The sequence below is a fragment of the Anneissia japonica genome, unplaced genomic scaffold, assembly GCF_011630105.1.
Source record: "Anneissia japonica isolate Jap-2015-1 unplaced genomic scaffold, ASM1163010v1 scaffold1065_len1792383_cov172, whole genome shotgun sequence".
In the NCBI taxonomy this organism is placed as follows: domain Eukaryota; kingdom Metazoa; phylum Echinodermata; class Crinoidea; order Comatulida; family Comatulidae; genus Anneissia; species Anneissia japonica.
In genome coordinates this window covers 643867-652738 of record NW_022684135.1, presented here as the reverse complement: position 1 = coordinate 652738, position 8872 = coordinate 643867, and the positions used below count along the sequence as shown (strand labels likewise).

The 8872-nt window shown below is 30.8% G+C and overlaps 1 long non-coding RNA gene across 1 annotated transcript in view; it reads right to left on the bottom strand.

Moving 5' to 3' along the window:
* Positions 1–5458: 5458 nt before the first annotated feature.
* LOC117103451 overlaps positions 5459–8872 on the bottom strand; it is a 20948-nt gene continuing 17534 nt past the window's right edge. The window contains exon 4 of the long non-coding RNA XR_004444597.1: positions 5459–5595. This is a non-coding gene — a long non-coding RNA (uncharacterized LOC117103451). The remainder of the gene's footprint in view (positions 5596–8872) is intronic.

Genomic DNA, 8872 nt, shown 5'->3' with positions numbered 1-8872 from the left:
GCTATCATTTTTTTCTTTTTCTTTCTTTTTTTCTTTTTTTTTTTTCTTTTTTTACCTCCCAAAAGTGGGGGCCGGGGCCGGGCCGGCCCCCACCCCTAAATCCGCCCCTGGGCTTGGGTAATTTATGTAATTTAAATTATTATATAAAATCATTGCATTTTAGTAAATTCAATAATATTCATTAAAATTATATAGTATAAGCATGCGGTAATAAGAAATATTATATTTATAAAGCAACACAAGTTGTTCTTACAATTCTGACCTAGCTTTTTATTACTTAATTAAATGTAGAGCGCTAGGATTTGTGGGAGAGGGGGAGGGAGGCTTGGGTAATTTATGTAATTTATATTATTATATAAAATCAACGCACTTTAGTAAATTTAATAATATTCATTAAAATTCAGTTATGTAAGTATAAGCCTGGGTGATAAACAATATTCTATATATATATAGCAAAAGTGTGTCATTACAATTCTATCCAAATTTTATTGATTAATTAAATGTACAATAGTATAATGCAATGGGATGCCATGACTTGTTTCGGAGGGATGGGGGATCAGCTGGGGTAATTTGTAAACAAAAAAAAAACATTTGTATATCTTGCTAATTATATTCTTCTTTAATATGCATTCATAAATTTTAAAATGCTATTTACAGACAACATTACAATTACTGGTTAATTAACATTATAATACAATTCTTAAATATTTATCAACACATATAATCTGCATATTTTATTAAATTATAAACAAAATACTGATAAACTATTTTATATTATTATAACTTTTAATATTTTCTAAAACTCACATTTCCTATATAATCTGTGAAATATAAATAGGACAACAACAACAAACTTACTTTTTTATATCTGCTCAATGTAAAGACATTGGATTCTACTGTGGTCCATATTAAAATAACAAAAAATTACATACAACATAATGATAACTATAATATAAATTGAAAATTCGAAAAGCCTAGTAAGAAGCATAATGGATTCAAATGACATGTAAAATTCATCAAATCAAATCAAATCTATTTCCATACCATGAAGTAATAAAAAAAAAAAGGTATAGTATAATATACAGTAATTGAAGTAAACAGATTGTATGGGAGGAGGCTACAATAAGTTCTGCAAGAAGAGTACACAAAGCCATAAGGCATGGCCAACTTTTACAAAAAAGTTGAAAAAATGACTGGTAGCCCTTTAGAACTTATGTTTTATCTGAACTATATATACAAAGAAATTATATACCTATAAAAGTAAAATAATTTCAATCCAGGTTTAAATATGTTTTTATAAAATACATGACCAGACACATTTTATTTCTGACACAAATAGTAATGAAAGGAAGAGAAGAAAAAAAGTACTTGATATTATGAAGTGCAAAGAACTTTAGTTTCTGTCCACACAATAAAATTTGATGTGACAAATATGTGTGATGAGCCCGTATATGCACACGATGATGTCATATTACGCCCAAATATGGGCATATCACATTTATTTGTCACATAAAATTTGACAATGTAGACAGAGCATAAAATTGACGTCATGTAAGTTTGATTATTTGTCAAAAACTAGACATCCAAATCCAGATAATCTGTACCATCTTAAAAAGCATTTAACCTAACATAAATTAAAAAACGAGAAGACATATTGAAGTTTAATAACATACTTATTATAATATGGAGCTAGGTAGTATTCATCAGTCTTGTCAAAGTACAAGTGATCTTTCCTTAAGGCAGTCGTTTGTCGGTCTAGCAATTCTCATAAGAAAATCTATTAATCTACTTGTGCTCGCAAAAACATCGATTGCGTTTTATGGATACGACGATACAAGTCTTCTGACACCGCCGCGACAGCTAGTTAATCTTTTTGTATCAATTGCCCGAATTTTTATATCCTAGTAAAATTTTCCATTTAATTGATGATAGAAATTCTATTGATAATATTCAAATTCTGTTCTGTCAGAATAAGAGTTGTAGCTATTTGTAATTTTAATGTTTTTAATTTGCGTGAAAAGATGAATTTCAATTGTGTAACGTGACAAAGAAATGATATTAGGGTTGGCGTCAGCGGGGAGCCAGGGCTGTCAGGCAAATCCTGGCGCCACCCCTGAATGATATATCTCTCAATAATTTGATAAATCATGATAATTTTTGTTGATATTTCAACTTATATTCTACAAATGTATATGGGTTTCTTTCCTGGTTTTTCAGAGTCAATTATTTTTCTGTAATGCATCAATTGAGAACAAAGAATTAAAAGAACTCTATGGGTAAATATATCTATTGCAGCATATGCTTAATTGCGTGACTGGAAAAAGATTCCGGAAGCATAAAATTGGCAATTAAAAATTTACAAATCATTATCAAAAACATAGGAAATGCCCATTTTTCTATGTTATCTGCTAGATCTACTTACACCACTTTTTCACATTGAGAAAGTCTACCAACGAGTTATGGACGAGAGGGGGAGAAGGGGGTAGGGGTGTTATGATTTGCTTGTCTGAGAGAGCTTAATTACTTAATTCGTTTATTGTGAATCATTAAAATGAGTTCAAGTATAAACGAAAACAAATTTCCTCATCTAATCAACCTAGTTGTTTTGTACTGGTCACATGTGGACATTGTATTTGGTGAATGTTTATTTTTAATATGTATGTATAAGCATGAAATTCATTAATTGCTAATAAATTATGTGTAATACTGTTTCTGCTTGCTTCTATTGTAAATGTCTAGTGGTCTAAGATTTAATATGATGAGTAACATGGTTCAGTACCAGTTGTCAGATTAAAACGCAATCATTAAGGCATTTATGTATAAATGACTGACATTTCCCTGATTCTTAACACTAAAATTTAATATCATTAATCCACAAAGATTTTAATTCAGACTATTTTGATGTGGCTGTGACTTATTAAATATATATTTATCTGTATGTCTATCTTAGTTATTGAGCAATTTTATCTGAAGAGTGTTGCTCCATGTATGTGTAGCACAAAACTAAACAGTAATAAAATGTCTTATCAAACCTACTATAGAACCTTTTATTTTTCTTTTTAATTCGCTTTGGTTCAATTACCATTGAGCACTCTGATGATAATTGCAACTGTTTTATATATCTATATGTTTGTAATGAAACATGTTTGAGAAATAAAATAAAAATTCAATTAAAAAAATATTGAATTGATCAAATTAAAGAAATACTAAAGTCAAAAATAAATTTCTAATGAGAGATAGGGTTAGGGTCTATACAAATAATATATTAATGTTTTTTTTTTTTTTACGTCTGTATTATTGACATGTTCCAATTTTTCTATGTTTATATCCATTTCTTTCTTTCTTTGTTTCTTCTTATAAACACTGTTAATCTTGACTGCTTTCATAAAAAAATACAAATCAAATAAATAATCAAGGTACAAAGATTCAATTGAAAGATTAATTGATATATATTTACAAACTAAGCAGTTAAAATATTTAACTTTATTTTTAAAAGTTTTTTTCCGTAGCTCAGCATCTACCTATATATAATTGCCATCTCAATATAACAACATCTCCATTGTTATTTCATTAATTCATTCTGTTTTTATTATTAAAACTTATAGCAGTAAAGCATAAAACACAAACTGAATTGTGAGCAGATTTACAAAATTTACAAGAATACAAAATTAATAAAAGACAAAATATTATTAAAATGCAACAAATGAGGAAACCTAAAACAGAGAAAAAGGACAAAGAAAAAAAACCCATCACGACAAAAAGAAAACCATCAAAATGTACATTTGGAAAAGGGAAACAAACACTAAGACATTTGCAGTTCTCACACTGCCTATATTAAAAAACAATGCTACAATTAAATAAGAATAAATAGTATATGTCAATCGGGATGTCATCACGGGAACTCAGGAATTCTTTTTTTGCATTAATCTAACCTTTGTATAATAATTTCCACTAGTGTATGATATACAACTATACTAATTGCTTATTAGTAGACAAGAGTGTTTGCTACATTTTCCATAGTTTGCAATAGACCTGTACCCATCATTTTATTATTCACTCATGGCAATATGATTCACCAAGTGCTACATTATATGGAACTCGGAAATTAATTGAGGAGAAATTCTGAAAATAACATACAGTAAATGCAAATCAACGGCAAGATGAAATAATCGAGAAAAACCAAAGTGGAATGAGATAACGATGCGGAGACTGCAGTCGGGGGTGAAAGTAAGTCAACAACGCGAGATTAACCAAGCTCAAGATTTCAACGGCCTTTATCTGCTCTGCTTCAGAGCATCAAGAAGCGATAAAGAAAATCAATGGAGATTAAACTTTGGACTCTGACAATTGCTTATGGCGTTCTGTTGGGGAGCAAACCTTCGTATATGCATCTGGCAGCAATTTACTGGTTGCTTGGCAGACTATACATCTCAATTGCTTTATTCCCACATGTCTGTACTTAGACTTTCCGAAGTATCAACTTTTTTTTATCTTCGTTTTCAAATGAAAAATCTGTTTACTAAAAGAATCATCCACATAGATATAGGCAGAAAGAAAAAAAAAAAACATAATGTTTAGGAATATGTAGTGATACTTCGCCGACAGAGCGTCTACTTTGCACAGCATTTTTGTAATGATTAGGAAGGCGCATAGCTTGTAAATATACACTTTCTAATGTGTTCTACACATATAATGAATATTACTTCAAATAATTCTGTGAGACGTGAAAGCAGCGAATCATCAAAATAATTTCTAGACTGCTGCCCCGTCCAGATTATCAAATTTTCTTTGACAAAGACTGCTGTATGACCATATATAGTCATGATAGGAAACTGACACTCTCAATAACACTATTTTAGGCCCAATAAAAAAAAAGATATTATTATAGAAGCGGTTGACACATCAGTTGTGGCTTGGACTCCCAGCCTCGAGGTCGGGGCACCTGGTAGGTTCGAACACAACTGCGCTGATTACTAGCATCAATATTATGGAATTCTCCCCAGGGAGCTGAGTATGTGTTCCATACGTGTTTGATGCAATGACCGGGGTAGTAATATGTGATGAGGTAGGCAGGCTTTTTATTTTTATTTCGCTAAAGTCAAATATCACCCTTGGGTTGTTAGCTGATGCATTGGTATTTAAAGTAAAATACATGATTGAGATATCAATTACAAACAATATCTACTAACTATTTACTAAAAATATGGGGGGAAAAATGAACATTTTTTTTTTTCAAAATGTGTTTTTTTTTTTCAAATACCATAAGACATGCAGGCAGGTTATAAACTAATTATTTTTTATTGCCCCAAAATATTGATTTTTCAAAAATGTTTTTCCTATCAGTGAAAAGTTCACCTTTAGGATTAATATCACCCCATTATTAGCAATTATATTATAACACAAATAAATATAATTCTGTGTTAGGTGCAGTTATACCCAATCACAAACTTACCTGCTGGTATAAAATTCCATCGAATTAGTGAAATGCTGGAGGCCAGATGGTACCACATCCACTTGACATGGAGGTGTGTCAGTTGGATTTCCTTTGTAGCTTATATAATTTAGTTGTTTCATAACAACGAAAAGTGTATATATCTATAAAGGCAAAAAGAAGCAAAGACATAAAACATAATATTCCCTTAATAATATTAATCATAACAAATATTATAACTTTTATACATTTAGATAAAAAATAAATATGTAAAAGAAGAAAACTATGCATCAAATTTTAGAGAGATTTATTAAGAGTGAAATCAGGGCAGGTTTTACTTAGCAATATAAATGAAAATAATTTTCTTATGAATAAAATGCAGTAGGATTATTTATGAGAATATTTATTAACGGTACGATATATTGCATGGCCATGGGCATTGTGATAGTATGGTACCGTGCATGGCCAGGGGCCATATAATTGCATGGTACAATATGAATATATTTTTATGTTGTGTATACTTGTATTTTTCTACTGACATAAGTAAACAAAAAACTATCGGAGAAGCCACTTTATTAACTTTCTTCACATCATCGTAACGTCTGAGATAAGATATATATTTTTTTACTATCATAAAGTTAAAGAAATCTATAACAATTTAACACGGTCATGTGCAGTTTTTATAAAGTATTTTTGTATTTTAATTTGAAAATAAAAGTTAAAGAAATCTATAACAATTTAACACGGTCATGTGCAGTTTTTATAAAGTATTTTTGTATTTTAATTTGAAAATAAAAGTGAATGAATTATTCTTTTTGTATGCTGCAGTATCACAGGTGTGGATGGCATTATATGTTATGGTATCTGTAGGGTGTACCATGCAATGCCAACCACGTACCGGGACATATTGGTACTGGTCCTATCAGCTGTCTTAGAGGAAGACACTTAGCAGTTATTGACAAAATCATTGATATTAAAAGACGCACAGCGGAAAGCTTGCTCAAGGCTTTACTAGACGCAGTATATTTTTATATACAAAGCCGACGTGCAACGTTTATGCATTGCTGGCTGATGCAATTGCGTACCGTAACATATTGGTATCGGTTGTAATAGCTGTCTTAAAGGAAGACACGTCTTGGCAATCATTGACAAAATCACTGACATTAAAATATTCTGCTTTTTAAATTAGTGTTGGTTTAAGAATTGTCAGATCAACACCGGTAAGCTCGCTCTAGGCTTTGTTAGACACTTTACAATATATTTCTTATATACAAAGCCATACAAAACCGTGCAACATCCATGCATTGCTGTCTGGTGTAATTGTATGGCTGATGCATAGTTAGCATTGTATGTTACAGTACATATGGCCGGCATAATTGCACGGTACATTACACACATATGCTCTTGTTTTGATTGTATTGTGCATTATTAACCATCACCATTAATATTAACATTATTCCAGATGTCTAATCACTGAAATTCATCTTTCATAATATTAATCAATAATATTAATGTACTCTAAAGTGATGTCCATATTTCCTGCCTGCCTTAATCTGCCGCACTTCTTGACTTACGACGACAGCAGGTTACGTCTGATCTAATGCGGTAATGTTTTCATAAACATGATGTTAGAGCAAGGTGACTCGATAATTACAGGATCAACTTTAGTCTTACGTACATATGTGATTATTGACAGCACACTTAGACTGAAGATCTTGGAGGAGTTTGGATTAACTTGAAAATCCAGCATTAAAGCTGTATAAAAAAACCATTTTTCTTGTTCTTTAAGTCAATCAATATTTCGGGCATCTTTTTTTTTTTACTTTCACAAGAGAAAACACCCAACAAATCCTGCATATAAATCTAAGCACTTTTGTAAGCAATGGACAACAAGACATATGAAATGATAAATTTAAAAAAAAAAAAAAAAAAAGGTTAAATATTTAAATATTTATTCATGTCTTTTTCCTAGTTCCATCCCATACGCCAAAGCAAAGGGTGCCACAATGATGAAAGTCTTTCCCATCAGCTGTAATTAAACATGTACATACATGCAGTATTTATTTCTAGTTTATTACAGTACCGTACTTCCAGTTTCTCCCGTGAACCACCAGAGCGGAAGTTCACTTTCTGGCAACCACTGGCTTTGCTTCTATTTTTTAGAATTAAAAGTATGAGATATATCAGAAATATTATTAATTGTCAAAAACAGGAATAGATATTTATCAAATAGATTACTTTTTGCAGATAAAACAATTAGGCATAAATTCCAAGGGTTAACCCAGCAAGACTTTGTAAAAACTTTACAGTATTTCCTACAGAAAAATAATTAACATATATGAAAAAATAACAATCATTTATACATGGAACATCAAATTTAAATATATTTTGTTTTGAAAAAAAAAAAAAAAATTAAATATCGACAGGAGATTGCACGGTCATTCATTTTGCTTTAAATGAGATTCAAATGTAATTTCATGCATTTAAATTTAGTACGATGGCCATTGCAAGTCATTTGTTATTTTGTATTCAACGTGCGTGATAGATAAATTTCAGTTTTTTATTCAAAAGGTAGTAAGTATAATGTGACAGTATGTGTAAACAGGTTACACATGTGCATACCGACGTACGTGTAAGGCATTTTATACGTGTAAACTGGAGAGCTTGTGGAATTTGAGTTGTCAGTAATCATCACAAAATGATGATTATTATAATATCGAGCGTGTGGTAAGGCGTTATAAGTACCTAAGCTTCTGAAGACCTTAATTTCAAGCATTCGTAATCTCTCTAGTATTTATCCCTTAACATACACTTAACGTAAACAACTCACTTTGCCTCCATATACAAACACAAAAATGAGAATATTCCAATCACTTCTAAAGTGAATAGTAAATAAGTACTTTGGTTTATTTTTTTAATCTGAATACATAAATTATATTCTCAAGAATGAAAAATGCAAAAAGTAACGAAAGCATAACTAATTTCCATTGTACGGTAATCGCTAAACATAATTCATATATGATAATTTGTCATTTATCAAAAATAAAATTGTCTCTGGATTTAAAACAAAATTCTTACGCAACTTAATGTAGGCCTAGGCCTATGTTTAGCTGGCTGTATTGTATGAAACAGAACATGTGCTTTTATGTAATATTCAGGCCCATAGCATGAATTTGTGGGAGGTTCGTTTCAGTGGAAAAATGTACTCTTTGGAAACCATTATACAATAACGTAATATTGTTAGCTGTGAAAGCTTAATAAATGGCGACTTGAAATACTTCTGGCTTGTATGATCTCCGATACTCTGGAGAACATTGTAAATATCTACGAATATCCATTTTTCATTTTTAGATGTGGACCTTTTCCAATTTTTGGTGGTTCGTCATAACCCCCTTAACCCCTCATGCTACTGGTCTGATATTCAAGTACAGGGGCGGATTT